General features: G+C 38.7%; 1 protein-coding gene across 2 annotated transcripts in view; it reads left to right on the top strand.

Moving 5' to 3' along the window:
• Positions 1 to 18,197, top strand: part of psd2 (pleckstrin and Sec7 domain containing 2) — a 186,567-nt gene that overhangs the window by 46,783 nt on the left and 121,587 nt on the right. The window contains exon 1 of one of the 2 annotated variants that reach the window (XM_073922513.1): positions 7,406 to 7,560. The exons of the other annotated variant lie outside the window; for it this stretch is intronic. The gene's annotated coding sequence lies outside the window, so the exon portion shown is untranslated. Of the gene's footprint in view, positions 1 to 7,405; positions 7,561 to 18,197 lie in introns of those variants that run through there. 2 annotated transcript variants of the gene reach the window in all.

The following is an 18,197-nucleotide window of genomic DNA, read 5'->3' on the forward strand; positions in this document are numbered from 1 at the left end:
CCAGTGACGATTTACAGCCATATCCCACTGCTATGAGTGTGAAATTGCATTTATACAACAGTTTGACGGCATTATTGTGTATATAAAAACAAAATCAAACATGGAGTGTCTCAAAAACCTTTTTGTATGAGGAACTACTTTCTTCCGCGTTGGATTCAAATCATAAGCTGACAGTTAAACAGCTGAGCAAGCATCTTTTAAAGATTCTAACGACACTTAAGATCTGTAGTGTCTGCTTGTTGCTGGCTGTATTTGGGCGGCGTAATACAGAGGGTAAAGAGGCTGATATTACTTTAATATATCACGGCTATCAGCCAATCAGATTCGAGAACCACAGAACTGTTGTGTAAATATATATAAACATTTCACGTTTTTTAGGTTTTTTTATAAAATAATGTAGAAAAAAAAGGTATGGAAGTATGCAATTTTGGATGCAGACTATACCTTTCTCATATTAGATTTGGTTTCTATTGTTGTTTGTCAAAATTCCTCTTTCTGTCAATTCAAATTTCAGATCAACTTCCTGTTGGGTGTGGTCAGTTAAATTAAAATCCTACCCAAAATGGACACAATGGCTGCGTCTGAAATCACATACCTCTATACTACAGTATGTAGTAGACTAAAAACAGTATGCCAGCCAAGTAGTAACAGTATGTGAGAAGTACCCAGATGACCTACCATTTCCGGTGAGATTTTGAAGTGTGCATCCGATAGACGCTATGCTATCCCATGATGCACCGAAAGAGAATTCATGAATAGGAGTGAAGCAACATGACTGACGCTGGTAGGCCATGGCTGCGTCTGAAACCGCATACTTCCATACTATATAGTACGCTAAAATCAGAATGCTAGCCGAGTAGTATGTCCGAATTCATAGAATTCGAAAATCAGTATGCGAGAAGTACCCGGATGACTTACTACTTCTGGCGAAATTCTAGAGTGTGCAACCCATGCATGCATTCCCGGCAAGCGAATTCATGAATGGGAGTTAAGCGACGCAATTGATGCAGGTAGGTCAGGTGACCATGACAAAATGGCGGATGTAGTACGTCCGAATTCCATTCATACTTTTCACGTTCATACTGTATAGAACGTACTTTTCTAACGGTCGAGTAGTACGTTTAAATTCAAATGCAGTACCTACTGAGTAGTAGGTGGTCTCGGACGCAGCCCATGTGATCATGACAAAATGGCGGATGTAGCATGTCCGAGTTCCATTCATACTACTCACATTCATACTGTATAGAACATACTTTTCCAACGGTCGAGTAGTAAAATGCAATTTTGGACGCAGCCAATTTAACAATTCTTTGCACCAATCTTCTTTACTAGCTCATGTAACACGAGCAGCTTTCTTCGTTTGACTTGAGTATTGTTGACGCCTGATTTAAGCAAGAGCTGCTAATTGCATTATCTCATAACCCGGGCTGAGATCTGCATTATCAATTCAGTCCAGTCAGTAATGAGTGTGTGTGTGTGTGTGTTTATTCTGTGTGTTTGTTTCAGTGATAATGGATGTGTTAATAACCGAATAAACCCTCAACCATCTTTCATTCACTCTCTCTCTCTCTCATCAGGAGTGTGCGATAATTAAATAGATGAGTTTGCATGTCAGATTTGCTTCTTGTCGCGCTTGATGCTAACTCGTGCTGACTAGCTCATTATTGGACAGCCATAATCGCGTCCCGCCGTCTGGCCGGCAATGGGAGTCGTATGAAAATCTATTTTTATTTCCGCTCCCCTTCTGGGGTTTTTGTTGTTCCTGTCAGTTTTTCGCATGACAGGTGGAATCTGACATCTTTATTCTCGCTGTGTTTTCATGGTGGCAGCATGTCGCAATAGTGTGTAAACGTCACCTACGCATATTCACTTTCTGTCTCTCAGTCTTTTGTTTTGTCTCATGTTTTGTGTGTTAGCATGTCAGATCTGAACAGTTTTAGATCCTACGCATGATATTTAAAGCTAGCGCAAGTCAAACACTAAAACACATACGCTTTGGGTTCGAATTAAACCATTGTTCTTTTAAGCCAACCACCCCACCTTTGTATGTAAATGAGGCTCATTATGGAAAGTGGCTTATTTGTAAAAGTCAGTGCACGCTTGCTGCAATTACCATTACTGCATGTGAGAAGCAAATGGCTGAATTTAAATTAAAGGATATGTTTGTGTATGGGTCATCGACTGAGACATCCCATTTTGGTGTTTTTTTATATGTAGAATAATGGTTTAAATAAAGCTGGCTTAGTGGTTAGCACTGTCTCCTTACAGCTAGAAGGTTGCTGGTTCGAGTTCCAGCTGGGCCAGTTGGCATTTCTGTGTAGAGTTTGTATGTTCTCCCAGTGTTTGCGTGGGTTTCCTCAGGGTGTTCCGGGTTCTCCCACACCACAAAGACATGCGCTATATTAATTAAATAAACTAAATTGGCTGTAGTTTATGTGTGTGAATATGAATAGGAGTGTATAGGTGTTTCCCAGTACTGGGTTGCAGCTGAAAGGGCATCCGTTGTGTAAAACATATGCTAAAATAGTTGGCGGTTCATTCCACTGTGGTGACCCCTGTTGGATAAGGAACTAAGACGAAGGAAAATGTATGAAGGAATGAATGTTTTATTGCCATTCAGCAGCTTGTGCTGCATAGTGCATACACTCTCTGAAATAAAGGTACGCAAGCTGTCACTGGGGTGGTACGTTTTCAAAAGGTACAAATTTGTACCTAAAAGGTCCATATTAATACCTCAAGGGTACATATTAGTGCCTAAAATGTACAAAAGTGTTCCTCTTAAAATTTTTTAGGTACTAATAATACCTTTGAGGTACCAATATGAGCTCTTTGGGCTCTATTTTGACGGTGCATGCGCAGAGCGCAAAACGCAGGGCGCAAACGCTTTCATGGCGTGTCAGAACGCATTTTTACTAATTTAAGGATGTAAAAATCCGATTTGCGCCGTGGCGCATGGGCTAAAAGGGTTTAGTTTACTTTCTTAATGAGTTATAGTTGTGTTTTGTGAATAAACCAATCAGAGTCTCATCTCCCATTCCCTTTAAGAGCCAGCTGCGTCGCGCCATAAGCGCATTCGCTATTTACAGGACGTAAAGTAAGTCTAAGTGGAAAAACTGAGCATTTCACTAGCAAACCGTTAACAGTTAACAGTTTATTTAACAGAAAACTGTTAAACAGAGCATCTACTGCGTGAGAATGAGAGATAATGGATCTACTTTCACTTTCGCTCTTGGATAGGGAAACCTTTACGCACAGACATCAATTAGTCTATACATAATTAATTGCGTTTGTTAAGTGCAAATATTCGTTTCAAAACTTCTAAGTTCAGTTCTAATTTCCAGCAAACGAAAAATGAACAACAAAAACGAAGTGTGTTCAAAATCTTGAGTTATATCCCAAAACACATGCTGTGCCCCATATGGTCTAAAACCTGACAGGTGGGCAAATCTAAGCTTGTTTTTAATAAAACAAATATAAATATGGACATAATAAATAATACTGCTAATAATAATAACATTATACAAAAGCAAATTGTTATGAATGAACTGAAAAAGCCTCCCGAGATGAAGAAGACATAAAAGCAGTGGTTTTTCATATTTATGTAGGCTAGAAAATAATATGTTTTGCAATATTTTAATTCTTTATATTTATATTCTATATCTATTCTTATTATATCCTATATATATCCTTAATATTTAAATTTTTGCATATGTAAAGATATTTGCCTATTGCTCTCTTGTGCGTATTAACCAGTGCGTAAGCGAGGCGCAACTCTGCTTAGGAGTTTAGACCGGGTTAGTTTTGGTCTAATGAAAAATCTATTATAGTTTCTTAAAATAGCAACGCGCCAGCAGTGCGCCTCAGAAAACCTTCCTTTTTAGACCAGAACGCCTATGGGCGCACAAATGAGCGCTAATGCATTTGCTATTTAAACAGCGTACGCAATGCCTCAAAACGACTCTTGTGCCAAGCTGAAACTACCAAAAGACTATTGCGCCGCGCCTTGCGCCACAATGCGCCGGGTGTATGCAATATGCATATAATGTGTTTTTCAGCCACCGATAAACTGGTGAAAGGTAAATGTGACTATTTTCAGTAGTATTAGGTTCCTTTTACAGAATCGAAAATATCAATTATTTAATATATAGCCAGTTAGTGGAAAACAAGATGAAAGAGCATGTAAACACTAGTGCCATCAGTAGCAGCTGGCGAAAACAGAAACTTCATTTAAAATACTGTGGGCTTTTTTTTTCATATTGTATTGGCATGGCTCAGAACAATGGAATTTAATGATGTGCTTCTTGTTTAAACTGTGACCAACTTTATATCGTTTATCAATCAGGCAGTGATTCGTATCAGAGTGATTTTATAATACAGTTCATCGAAAGTCCCTGTGCATATACCCTGTTCATGTGTGCTTGGCTAGACACCAGTTTAAGCCATAAGAACAAAATTTCCAATCTCATTGGTTGACCAGTTTTTAACATGGCACTTAAAAAATACACCCCAAGGAATTTAAAAAACACTTTTTTCAGCTGCCTTTTGTGCATTGGTGTGCACTGGCAATGCAAACTATTACATGATGATAATGTTTTTAATCTTTGCACCTTATGATGATTTAATAAGCATGGGCATCATTAAAGGATAAGTTATTTAAATGTATGTGCTGTGAGGCACACATACACGACTTCCCCCATTAAACTTCATCCATTAGATCCAGCAAAATAATCAAGCCTGTGTTTCCTTATCAAGTCGATCCATATTGGAGGTGCATAAAACCCTGTGCTTTGTGAAAAAAATATACAGGTGCCATTTCGAACAGACCCAAAGCTGTAATTGACTGAAGTGTAAAAAGGAGGACATTTACTTATTGATTTATTTTTTAATTTATTTAGTTTTTCTTTTCGGCTTAGCCCTTTTAATAATTCTGGGGTTGCCACAGCGGAATGGACCACCAACTTATTAAGCATATGTTTTACACAATGGATGCCCTTCCAGCTGCAACCCATCTCTGGGGAAAAATGATTGGTCAGGTAAATAAATAAATACATTTTTAGGAGATTTTGATGTCTAGTCATCAGTAATTGTTCATGCGAAGTTGCTAAGATTTTTTAAAAAGATGCTCTATGTAGAGTGTAACGACTGGGTGGAGTGGCAGAGGACAACAGGAGGTAAGATCCAATAAGCAGGTTTATTCGGCGTCAGGCAAGCAGTGGTCAAATCAGGTACAATCGGGTATATGCAGGCAAATCCAAAATCGTAATCGTATTAACAGGCAACAGGTCAAAAGGCAGGCGACTAAACAGGAGAACAAGGAAATCAAGGCTAAGGTCTAACACGGAGAAACAGGACAGGGAAACGCATTGTAATGTCACAAAATGCGAACAAGACTCGGCCACCAGGGTGAGTGAATGAGTGGTTTATGTATGGTATGTTATCAGTCTCTGACAGGGTTCAGCTGGTGAGTGCAATCAAGCAGATGAATGAGCATGGGTGTCTGGGAGCAGTGCGTGTATGAAAATGTAGTCCTGGGAAATGAGGAAGTGTAGTCCTGGTGTTCGTGTGAGAACCAGCGATCTCTGGAGAGCGATCGCTGGTTATGTGACAGTGTGTATGTTTTGTGTAGGTTTTTGACTTTTCTAAAGATTAAAAATATGATGCTTATGTTTGCAGATATTTAAAAAAACATGCAAAGATATCGTATAACATTCTTGTTTTTCTGAAAAACAATGCTACGATCAGAGATTCTGCTCTAAAAATGTGCATTATGTGCCAGAACGTCTGTCTTTGTTTTGGTCCCTATAACCCGCCAAATGCCAGTTTAGCTAATCATATTTCAGCACCTCGGGTTGCCTTGTTGAAAAACAGCATATTTCCTTCATTCAGTCAGAAAGGCTCTCAAAGTGTGCTTCCGCGACCAAAAGGAGACCTCCGGTGGACAGTAGCAGACTCCAAAATTAGACGCAGATACAGAGTTCCACATGAGGTGGTTATTAATTAACAAACAATATAAATAGTATGAATGCAAATGTTAGGTGTGCAGGTTACATTGTAGGCCATGGCCTAACAACATGCTGTGTGACAAGATTTGCAGTGATAAGCAATCTGGCTGTTTGCACCAGACAAAACACGACAGAAATGTAAATACAGCCATTCAGAAGCACATAATAGTGCACTTACTGCACTCCAACAGTAAGGTTTATAATCTAATTAATACATATTAAACCTCTTTAACATTGTTAAATGTACATGCTGAATCACTGATATGTGTTAGTTTGCAGTGAATCACAGTTCTACAGTTCAATTTCAAAAGGTTTATTCTGTTTTCAAGATCTGAGATGAACTGTCTGCTGCTGCTTTCAGTATTATGGCTATAAATGTCATGTAAAATGACATTCAAACTCACATTATTGGCATTTACCACTGAATAAAGCACATGGGGTGTACCTGAGGTGATCATTGTCAGTTTTCTGTTGTTCAGCTGCTAGAAATAGAAGCTATTTCTAAAATATAAATTTTCAAGTGTTGGTTAAAACAAAAACTGCTTTTGATATAGAAAATATTTTTTCTATCGCATGCCGTTGCTTATAATTATAACCCAACTTAAATCCGCCTTTAGGCTTGATAGTCATGCTCCTCTTGGTGTCATCAATCTGACAACCCGCATTTGTTCGTGCTTTGAACCAGGTGCGCAATACCTAGTTCAACCACTGGGTGTCAAACTTACACACTGCACCTTTAAAATGTGTTTGGAAGTCTACTTTGCTCACCAATACTCCTAACAAGGCAAAAATTAATGTTAAAAAGAATTCTGTGATGCAAAGTTGATTTTTTTTATCATAACTATGTATTCTTTGAAGTCATCATTCTAGAATGCTGATTTAACTCAACTCTCAACTCAACTCATTTTATTTCTATAGCACTTTCACAAATCACAATGGATTACCAAAGTGCTGTACATAAAAACAAATAAAAAAGCATGTAAAATATACATAAAACCAAAATGCATAAACTCACATCACATGATTAAAAGCTAAAGAAAAATACTGCTTTATCACTGCTGAAAACAGCTGTTCTGATTATTTTTGTGTTAATGTGTTTTAAGGATTTTTTTGAAAACTCAAATAAACAGCGTTTATTTGGAGTAGACATCTGTTTTTTTCTATTGTATGTTTTGATTCTCTGCATGCTTGCTGAATGAAAGTATTAATAACTTTCTCTTAATAATGGCAGCCTTTGTTCAGATTTCTGCATTTTAATGAGCCATTGAGCTGCATGTGCAAATTGCGGTGGAGCAGCAGCAGACTCAGTTCATGCATCATGGAAGCATCTGCACAGACACAACACCATAAAGCTACAGCAGGTCAATCCACGTTTCTGCTGTCTCTTTCTTCTGTTTCAGCAGCGTCAGCAGTAAGGGGGATGCAGACGTATGCACAGTTTCAAAAACACACAAGGAAATCACAGGGAACAAAGGCGAACAGTGAGTGATCAGATGGTATTGTATTTGCCTAATGACAGTGCAGAGATTGCAGCAGCGGTGGAGAGATAAACGTTCAGGTACTTTGTTTGGTCTGTTCGCTCTATTACAGCTAGACACTCTGACATTTAAGTATGACATTTCTGTCATTAGGCGTCCTGGCAGTAATTTGCAGCAGATCAAGGAGGTGTTTAAACCCATCAAATGCTACATTTCTCATCTCAAAACTCGTTAAAAGTGGTTAATGAAATAAAGTGCCTTAAATACCTCTAAGACGAAACGGGACTCTGAGCAGATTTGTCATACTTAATGGTGCTTGCTATAGCACTGTTAGTTATTGCTAATACTTGGAGGTAAGAGGTTTTTCAAATAAATGATTCCTGCAATTATGTTGGGGTTCTGTTACTTTGCAAAGCAAACCACTCGACTGTTCTTCAGGTAACGTACACTCACCGGCCACTTTATTAGGTACACCTGTCCAACTGCTTGTTAACGCAAATTTCGAATCAGCCAATCACATTGGTGCAACTCAATGCATTGAGGCATGTAGACATGGTCAAGATGATCCGCTGCAGTTCAAACCGAGCATTAGAATAGGGAGGAAATGTGATTTAAGTGACTTTGAACGTGTTGGTTCCAGACGGGCTGGTCTGAGTATTTCAGAAACTGCCGATCTTCGATTTTCACGCACAACCGTCTCTAGGGAGAAAATGCCTTGTTGATGCCAGAGGTCAGAGGAGATTGGCCAGACTGGTTCCAGCTGAAAGAAAAGCAACAGTAACTCAAATAAGCACTCGAGGTATGCAGAAGGGCATCTATGAATGCACAACATGTTCAACCTTGGGGCGGATGAGCTACAGCAGCAAAAGACCACACCGGATGCCACTCCTGTCAGCTAAGAACAGTAAACTGAGGCTACAGTTTGCATCGGATCACCAAAATTGGACAATAGAAGATTGAAAAAACATTGCCTGATCTAATGAGTCTCGATTACTGCTGTGACATTCGGGTAGTAGGGTCAGAATTTGGCATAAACAACATGAAAGCATGGAGCCATCCTGCCTTGTATCAACTTTTCAGGCTGGTGGTGGTGGTGTAATGGTGTGGGGGTATTTGAGTACCAAGTAAGCATCGTGTCAACGCCACAGCCTAGCCAAGTATTGTTGCTGACCCTGTCTATCCCTTCATCACCACAGTGTACTCGTCTTCTGATGGCTAATTCCAGCAGGATAAGGCATCATGCAGTAAAGCACCAATCTTCTCAGACTGGTTTGTTAAACATGACAATGAGTTCAATGTACTCAAATGGCCTACAAAGTCACCAGAACTCAATCCAATAGAGCACCTTTGGGATGTGGTGGAACGGGAGATTCGCATCATGGATATGCAGCCGACAAATCTGTAGCAACTGCGTGATGCTATCATGTCAACATGGATGAAAATCTCTCAGGAATATTTTTCAGTACCTTGTTGAATCTATGCCACGAAGGATCGATGTATAGTCTTAAACAAATGTATAGTGGAAGATTTTGCATGTATTGCAATGATTAAATTATTTCATCAGTCAATCGCATGGCAGCTATTCAGTGCATTTTTCATGCGCTGTAGATGTGACCATGGTGATCTGTCAAATTGAGCATCACAGTGAGGAAGAATAGAGATTTAAAGGACTTTAAAGGGAGCCTGTTATGCAAAAATCACTTTTATAATGGGTATATAAACATTTTCCCTTTGTACGTGTCATCAGAGGGGGAAAGCCCCCCCCCCCCCCCCATCCCCCCACCCCCCATTAGTGACGATCTCTCCCTCATTAGCATAGGTCGTTAGTCTTGTATTTGAATCTGCTGTTATGCTGACACATATGGCTTTCGTAGCTCTGCCATATTTTAAAATGAGGGCTGGGAGCACAATCTGATTTGCATTTAAAGCTACAATCACCAAAATTGCACAATTAAGATCAAAGCCTAAAAGGGGCAGTTTCAAAGAGTTATAAACATTATTTGTGGAGTATTTAGAGTTTAAACATTACATACACACTTTAGGCGCATCAGAGACTTATTTTAGATCTTGTAAAAAAAGGTTAAATATGTATTAATTAGATTATGAACTTAACAATTTCATTGGGGTGCAGTGAGTGCACTAATCTGTGCTCAAGTGGTTTGTAAATCTTTATGAGTTTCTTTCCTCTGCTAAAGAGAAAAGATATTTTGAAGAAATCTGAAGCCATTGACTTCCATAGTTGGAAAACAAATACTATGGAAGCCAATGAGTTCCCATCTTTCTTCTAAATATCTTCTTTTGTGTTCAACAGAGGAAAGTAAGTCAAAGAGGACTGGAAAAAGTGAAAGGGAAGTAATTGATGAGGCAGTTTTTATTTTTGGGTAAACTATCATTTAGTTGTCTTTTATTGTAAACAAATATAGTTACAAACCTTTGAAGCCAATCAAATACATGTCTGTTGAACTCAAAGACCAATCGGAAACATTTAAATGAGTGACTACCAAATTAACTACATTTGCTCAGCCAAATTTGTGCATGTTTGTTTTAGTGTTTTCACAAACTCTCCAATAATAAGTGGCAAAGTCCTCATGCATCCAGAAAAAAATATGACCCCACAAATATAAAACCTTTAGGAATTACAGTTCTACATTGTGGGGACATTTTGTACGTTGTGGTGATCAAAACCACACACACATACTTTTGTAGCAGAACTGCAGATATTATGGATTTGTCAGGCTTTTCAAATGTCAAGGGATGGACTGGTTCCTGTTCACTGGTCTGATACCACACAGCTGAACCAGAACCTTCCCTCCATAAAATGCCAACACACCCCAGCAACCGTTCACCTTCAGCATTCAACATCTCTCATATCTTCTTCTCCCCGAACACAATGTTTTATATATATTAGTGCTGTATATTTAATCACAATTAATTGAATGACGGCCGTGAGTTTACTCTTGATTCATCGCAACTTAATCACACATTTTTTCTGTTCTAAATTGACCTCTAACCACTTAAACTCTGCTGCTATTTGGGGATTTCCGCCTGGATTTTGCCTACCCAAATTTAAAAGCTTCCCAAATCCACATGCAGAGGTGTAAATGCAAAAAATTGGTATCATTTTAAAGAAAACCCTTTGAATTTTCATAAAACACTATTGAAAGTGTTTAAAATAACTGTATATGTTGTCTGTGTTATAATAAACACCTAAAAAAAGAGGCGCTTTTTGTATTTTTTTATAAACTCAAATTTGAAAGTGTACCTTTTAGGTTCTGTGTGGTCTAGCGTTCTGTAATTAATTTTGGTGGTTCCTGCACATGTCTGTAATCATAGGAAAAAAGAAAAATGTCTCTACCATAATCTATGCTAAAGTTATTGTATTTCAACTGATAAGAGGTGCTGTACAATCCACAGGGACCGATCATTGTTTTCATATTTCACTATTCTTTTGTTTGTTTAAACATAATTCACTGTGTTTGGACCACATCAGACATATAAAAGGATTACTTATGCACATCAACTCAAAAACAGAGGAGAATGGCCCTGAAGCACACAGCATAAGGTAAGAGATGACAGCTGTCTGTGCTATCTGGGGCTGCTTATTGATCATGAATGTATTGTTTACATTTCTGCGCCATGGAAACACCACAATTCATTTAACAACTGTTTGGCATATGAATATAATTCAGTAAAAAGAATGCTTGAACTGTATGAGCACCGGCAAGAGCTTTCATTTGAGCTATAACTTGTACATGTGTCATATAAAAAAATATGAAAATGAACCAATGTAAAATACCTAGCTTGGGTATCCAAAATACAGTGTATTTAAGTGTAAATAACTTTTATAAAATAGAATAAAAAACCAAAGTGATGCATATGTGCAAAAAATATAGATTCTACACTTTCAAACGACACCACTTATGGGGGTCTGGTGCAATGCTAGCCGTTTAAATCTGAAAGCGAAAGTCGATGACGTCCCGGACCCGGTACTGGGTCCGCAGAGTTTAAGTGGCTAATTAATAGATTGTTGCATTTTGAAACTGCAAAAACACAGCAGAACTTATGTACACACAATAAAAAACTGAGAAAAAACATTGCTTTAAAGAGATGCACCAATTTTTGGACCAATGAAGCACTTAACCGAAGAGTGAAAACCAAACATGTTTTTTTTAGGCCTTTTCCCCCCACATATTTTTCTACTTTTTTACCATGGCATGAAATAAAAAGTCAAAATGTGTTTTCACAATGAAAATCCATTAGGCAAAGTTCTTTATAATTCTGATCGGGGCTGAACATTACACTGTTTTAGCTTCAACTTTAAAATGGGTGCTTCTGAAAATGCAACATAGGCTCATTCTGAAAATGTACCCCTATATACATTTCTGAGGATTGCAAATTATATAGCCAGAAGTATGTATTGCTGCATTTCATCTAAAAATTGCACACTATGGAGTGTTATGACACCGTTCCTTTTCACGCTAGCAGCTGAACGCTTACCTCCGTGTGAACGGCTTTTCCGCTGGTAGTTCACCGCATATGTTGGCAGACTTCTGTGCTTTTAAAAACACTATTGGTTGGGTTTAGGGAAGGAGGAGGGTGGGTCAGTCGATTGGTCCTTTAGTCAGTCAGTCATTCAGTCAGTCAGTCAGTCAGTCGACAGCAACCTCTGGTGGATTTATGCAAGAACAACAAGCGCGAATGGCACTCGCAAGAGAACTTTGAGATCTCAAAAAGCATACACAGCGGTCTCTGGTGGATTTGCGAAAACAAAAACTGCAAAAAAACGTAGCTCCTAGAACGTATTTGGCGCTCTCCAGAAATGTATATAGCGGTACGTTTTCAGATTGAGTCCGTGTTGTGAAAATCTCAGGAAGGGATCATTGCTGACCAAAGGTGATTTGTGGATTATTTATAAAACTTTTTAACCATAATAATGTTTTTAAGGCTTGTTTCTATGCAAACATTGCAAGCAAGTTTATACAATAGGGCACAGGACACCTTAAAATGTGTAGCTTCAACAACAATATGGTAATTGGTGAAGACTACGCAGTGTTGTTTTACATTTGATTATTCAATATCTGTAACTGAATGATGTTTTACTCCCCAGACAAAATGTAAAGCACTGTTTATTTCAATTGTGTCTTTGTTCTCTTGTATTATCTATGCTTGGCAAATTTGAGAAAATTACGTTTAATCCAGATGCACTCTTCTACAAAACCACCCAATCATTTTAAAATAACGAGCTGGTTCCAAATAGAGCTGTTCACATCTTCTGGTGAAATTGCTTTCATATCGCAATATCTATTGTATTTATTGTGTCGGGTTTTTTTTTCTACAATATCATGCAGCCCTAGTCCCAATTACCATATAACTGGGTCTCATGAAGTTCTGCCTAAAATGGCACCTATTTACTAAGAAACTCAGTTCTTTTATATAAAAAAAGTAAATAAACTATATATATATATATATATATATATATATATATATATATATATATATAGGCGGCACTGTAAGCAATTATTTGCCTTTTGTTAATTAATGTTTGGACGACACGTTGGTTCAGTTGTTAGCAATGTCACATCACAGCAAGAAGGATGCTGGTTTGAGTCCCAGCTGGGCCAGTTGGCATTTCTTTGTGGAGTTTGCATGTTCTCCCTGTGTTGGCGTGGGTTTCCTCCAGGTGCTCGGGTTTCCCCCACAGTTCAAAGACACGCGCTAGAAGTGAATTGGATGAACTAGATTGGCCGTAGTGTATGTGTGTGAATGAGTATGTATGGGTGTTTTCCAGTACTGGGTTGAGATTGTAAGGGCAGAGCATACAAACATTTGATGGAATAGTTGGTGGTTCATTCCGCTGTAGCTACCTTTGAAATAGAGACTAAGCCGAAGGAAAATGCGCTTCTTTGTACAAAAGTTTTTTACGATTGTTAAAAATTTGGAATATAGTGCTGGATTTGTATTTACTTTAATTATGATTAGGATGATTAACATTAAAAACAGCTTTATATTGATTAACAGAAACATTTTAAAATGATAAGAGGTTTTTTGTTCTTTTACTTTTATTTTTGATCGATTAAAAGAATTCAAATGTTTAAAGATACAATAAATGTATAAAATTAATTTCTCTTTGGTCCCACTTTATATTATGTGGCTTAACTTTGTACTTGCATCAGAAAATAAATACTATGTACTTTCTGTGTTCGTAATGTATTCCAGAACACTTCTGCTGCTCTTGAGGTGGGATATGAGTCAGGTTAGGGACCAATTAGGTGTTATGGGTAGGACTGAGGCCTCGTTTACACTAATATATTTTAGTTTTAAAACTGCATTTTAGAACGTAAAAGATTTACGTCCACACTGGTGTTTCACCTAGCATTTCTGAAAAGATCTCCGTCCACTCTACACCGCTGAAAACGCACATCGCATGACCACACACAGCAGCATACGCAGATGTCTGAGCTCCAGGCAGTCAGCGGGTGCTTTGAGCACAGCTCCCCAGATGAGAGCAGCGCACGTCAGACAGCTCATCAAGGATATACCGCTGGATCTCATCTCACTATAGTTGTTAAACATGATATTTAACTCACCTTGTCTCTATCTAACGACTCTTTGGTCTTTTGAATCTATTACAAGTTCTTAAGTAATGTGTTTTGGCTGAGCGCAAAGAGAGGTTAATATATTAACTAATGTAACCATGTACACCGATTCTGCACATTTGACTTGCCTTTATTTCCTGTATTGTATAACTTATCGTATTATTGATTGCCATAGATTATTACAACTGATATCCAGCAAAGGACAGAGGGTATGTTTTGTATTTTTCATTGAAAATGAAAGGAGGCAGTAATGTTATAGGCTCCGTTTTGTTATGAATGTGCATGCAGTGAAGAAGATGGTCATATAAATATGTAGCTACACATTTTTGGTGTCTGTAAAGTTATTATCAAAATAAAAATAGGCAGTTGTTTTCATTGTACTGTTAAGATAGTGAAACAACATAGCGTTGGTGATGTGAATGACGTTATAAAGTAGGCCTACACTGTTCCCTTTGAAGATTTAACCCGACGTGTCCTCGGGAGTTTGTTTTCTATATCAAACTTGCAAAGTCTGAACTTAAAAGGAAAGGATGCAAGACTGAACTAAGTGTACTTGATATTGAGAAAAAGCCCCAAATCAGATCAGAACAGTCTCTTTCAAAAGATTTCCATGTAAAATAAATATTTATTTCAATTTTTGTTTCATCAATCAGAATTTTCTGAAGGATCATTTCGACTTAGTGTCTGATTTATCAGGGGTCACCATAGCAGAATGATCCACCAACCTCTCTGGCATATGTTTTATGCATCGGATGCCTTTCCAGCCATGACCCAGCACTAGAAAAGTAATGATATTTATCATTTGCTCTATTCTGTATCTCCTTCTTTCCTAAGTCTCGCTGACTCAGCTTTATTTAACCACCTCTCTTACCTGGCCGTCCCCATGGATTTTACCCACAATGCCTTGCATCTGCACTCAAACTTCTCCCCTTTCCCATGCTAAACCAACCAATTCTCCAGGCAATCTTTATGTTGGCCACACTACATCTTCAGCTCCTTCTGTCCATGTATGTTTGTGTTTGGACAGTCCTGCTGGCCTGCAGCCAGTGTGTATTGTGTGGTGTGAAAACCCTTTGGGAGCAGAAGAGCAGGGTTCAAGAGAGGCCTCTGGGAAAGCGGCTACGTCTCTTTCATTCTCCTCCCTGGACTGAAGACCCACAAATGACCAATCAGATTGCATCTGCAATGTCCCCTAGCTCTGACTGTCTTCGCTTGCTAAGTATCCCCGAGGCCAGACTCTGCCTCCTCTTCCCACGTCTCTGTCACACTCGGTTCTCTCCCTCCCTCCTTCCATCCATCATTCATTTCGATCCATCACACTCTCCATCCATCATATATCCATCAGTGAAGACACCCACCCAACCGTCCCTCCCAGCCAAGATAACTTCATTTTCTTTGAAGGAATAGTTCATCGGAAAAAAAGAACACACATATATATATATATATATATATATATATATATATATATATATATATATATATATATATATATATATATATATGCATTATAGGTGACACTTACTCATCAAAAGGGACTGACCGAGATTCATTTAGAGTTGTACTTTGTGGATTTAAAGGAAATGATAAGATGGGCAGGAATTAATTTCAGCCTATACATTGAACAAAATATCAGTAAATAAGCAATTTTTTATATTTTTTAATTAATGTTTGGGCGACACGTTGGCTCAGTTGTTAGCACTGTCGACTCACAGCAAGAAGGTTTGTGGTTTCAGTCCCGGCTGGGTCAGTTGGCATTTTTGTGTGGAGTTTGCATGTTCTCCCCATGTTGGCGTGGTTTTCCTCCAGGTAATCTGGTTTCCCTACAGTCCAAAGACATGTAGGTGAATTGAATATACTACATTGGCCATAGTGTATGAGTGTGTGTGTTAATGAGAGTGTATGGGTGTTTTCCAGTGCTGGGTTGTGACTGGAAGAGCATCCACTGCGTAAAACATATGCTGGATAATGGCATACTCACACTATGCTATCCGATCCATGCCCAGGCCCGTTTCCCAGATTGTTTGAGAAGTGTGAGTGCTCTGAACCTTGGCCGATCCTGGCCCGGTTGGAAGAGGTGTGCCGGAGCGCGGTTTACTTAAGCTTTGGCGTGGTACGCTTGTAGTGTAAGTGCAAAGCACACCTGAGCCCGAAACTGAAGACGAGACGTGACTTTTACATGACTGTTTGGTATGGATTTATTAATAATTTTTACTATTCAATGAACGCAAACTGTCAGGGATTATTAAAGACACAAACCTCTCACTGCACAACAGCTGCACCTTCAGCAAACCTCCTAATACCTGCAGCACGAGGACTTTATGATTGTTTATGAGTGTCAAAAGTGACTGATCTGTTCGGCAAAATATTTGAATGTGTTTCACCGCATCCCAAATGACTAAAACCATATAACTGAAGAAATGTATATTGTGCTGAGCAAGAGCGCTTCTAACTGAACAGTGCATCATCGATGATATAAGCGTGCCCAGGCTCGAATGTAATATGAGTGCGGGCCGTCGGGGGAGACGGGAGGGGGGACAAGCGTGCTTTGGCCAGATTCAAGGCAACTGTACATAGTGTGAGTACGCTCTAAATTGGCAGTTCATTCCGCTGTGGCAACCCCTGATAAATAAAGGGACTAAGCCTTGTGGAAAAAAAAGAATGAATGAATCATGGTTTATGTTTTTATTTTACTAATTTCTTTCCCCTGCTTTTGAATTGCATTATAGGATCTTACTTCCAACAACTTTTTAACCTCGACTTTTTTTTTTTTTTACATTTTTAATAGTTTAAAGTGATATATTGTCTGCTAATGGTGTTTCCTAGTGTTGGGTTAAAGCTGGAAGGGGATCCGCTAGGTAAAACTTAAGCCTGGTTTATACTTCTGCATCAAGTGATCGATGTAAACCAAATCGCATGTAACGCGCGTAGCCATGCATTTATACTTCTGCGCGCTGTTCCAAAACGCTAGCTGGCTGTAGGTGTTTATGTTCCTCTGTGTCGAGTTTCTTTGCTGGTGTTTTGTTTTTTTCTGAACTTACCTTCACCTATGTACAGGTGGCTCAAACTCACTTATTTTGAGGCGGAATCGGCAGATGTGCAACAACTTTATTCATAATGTAAACACAAAACATCAGTTTCCATCTCGAGCTCTTTCACAAGACTCCACACTTGTAAACATTCGCTCCATCGGGCTCACCTCCGCCCACACTCGTCATCGCAACCAAGCCAACCAATCACAGAGCTTGCTCTAGGCATCTTTACAACATTTTTTGAAAGGTGCGCGTCAGCGTCGCTATGCGTCCACGCATAGGCTGTACCAGAGAGAGATTGTGGGGAGACAAAACATGCAGGGCCTTGTATGTCAGCATAAGGAGTTTAAAATCAATATGATATTTGACTGGTAGCCAATGGAGAGATTCCAAAACAGTAGTAATGAGTTCTCTGATTTTAGTCCCTGTCAGAATTCTGGCCGCTGAGTTTTAGACATTCTGTAGTTTACTGATGTTAAGTATTTAGTAAGTTCTGCAAAAAGTTTTCAGCTAGTGTACGGTTTATTTCATCTAATGTTTGCAGATGAGACCTTAAAGTGTTTGGGATATATGTTTATAATATTCAAATGAAGTGATTTAAATCTTGGCATACAGATAAACATATCTATCATTGAGTCTGTCTCTAACCATCCATCCATGGTACAATGATTTCCATCTGTTTAAAGGGTCACGAAACACCAAAACACATTTTTTGAGCTGTTGACAGTCGTATATGTGTCCCACACTGCTAAAGACACTATTAGGACACCTATATTTCACTAAAAAGTGTAAATTGGTTGTTTTTGCGTTATTTCAAGCAAATTCGTACTTCCTGTTTGAAACGAATTTTTGAAGCTGCGTCACGGTCTTATTACGTCTTACAGTGTGTTTCATTAATGCATGAGTAAGGCTTGGTTCAAACCAATCAGCGCGCTCTATTGTGCAACTTCATTAATATTCATTACTGTCATAGTGTAGACGGCAAAGACGCCACGTTGTGTTGGCAAAACAAGCGTGAAGTGTTGCTTTTATAGTTTGCTGCAGTTAAGTTTCGTTTTCATTTTCTCTCTGTGAGAGCTCAGAGTCACGTGT

Source organism: Danio rerio, chromosome 14 (genome assembly GCF_049306965.1).
Source record: "Danio rerio strain Tuebingen ecotype United States chromosome 14, GRCz12tu, whole genome shotgun sequence".
Classification (NCBI taxonomy): Eukaryota; Metazoa; Chordata; class Actinopteri; order Cypriniformes; family Danionidae; genus Danio; species Danio rerio.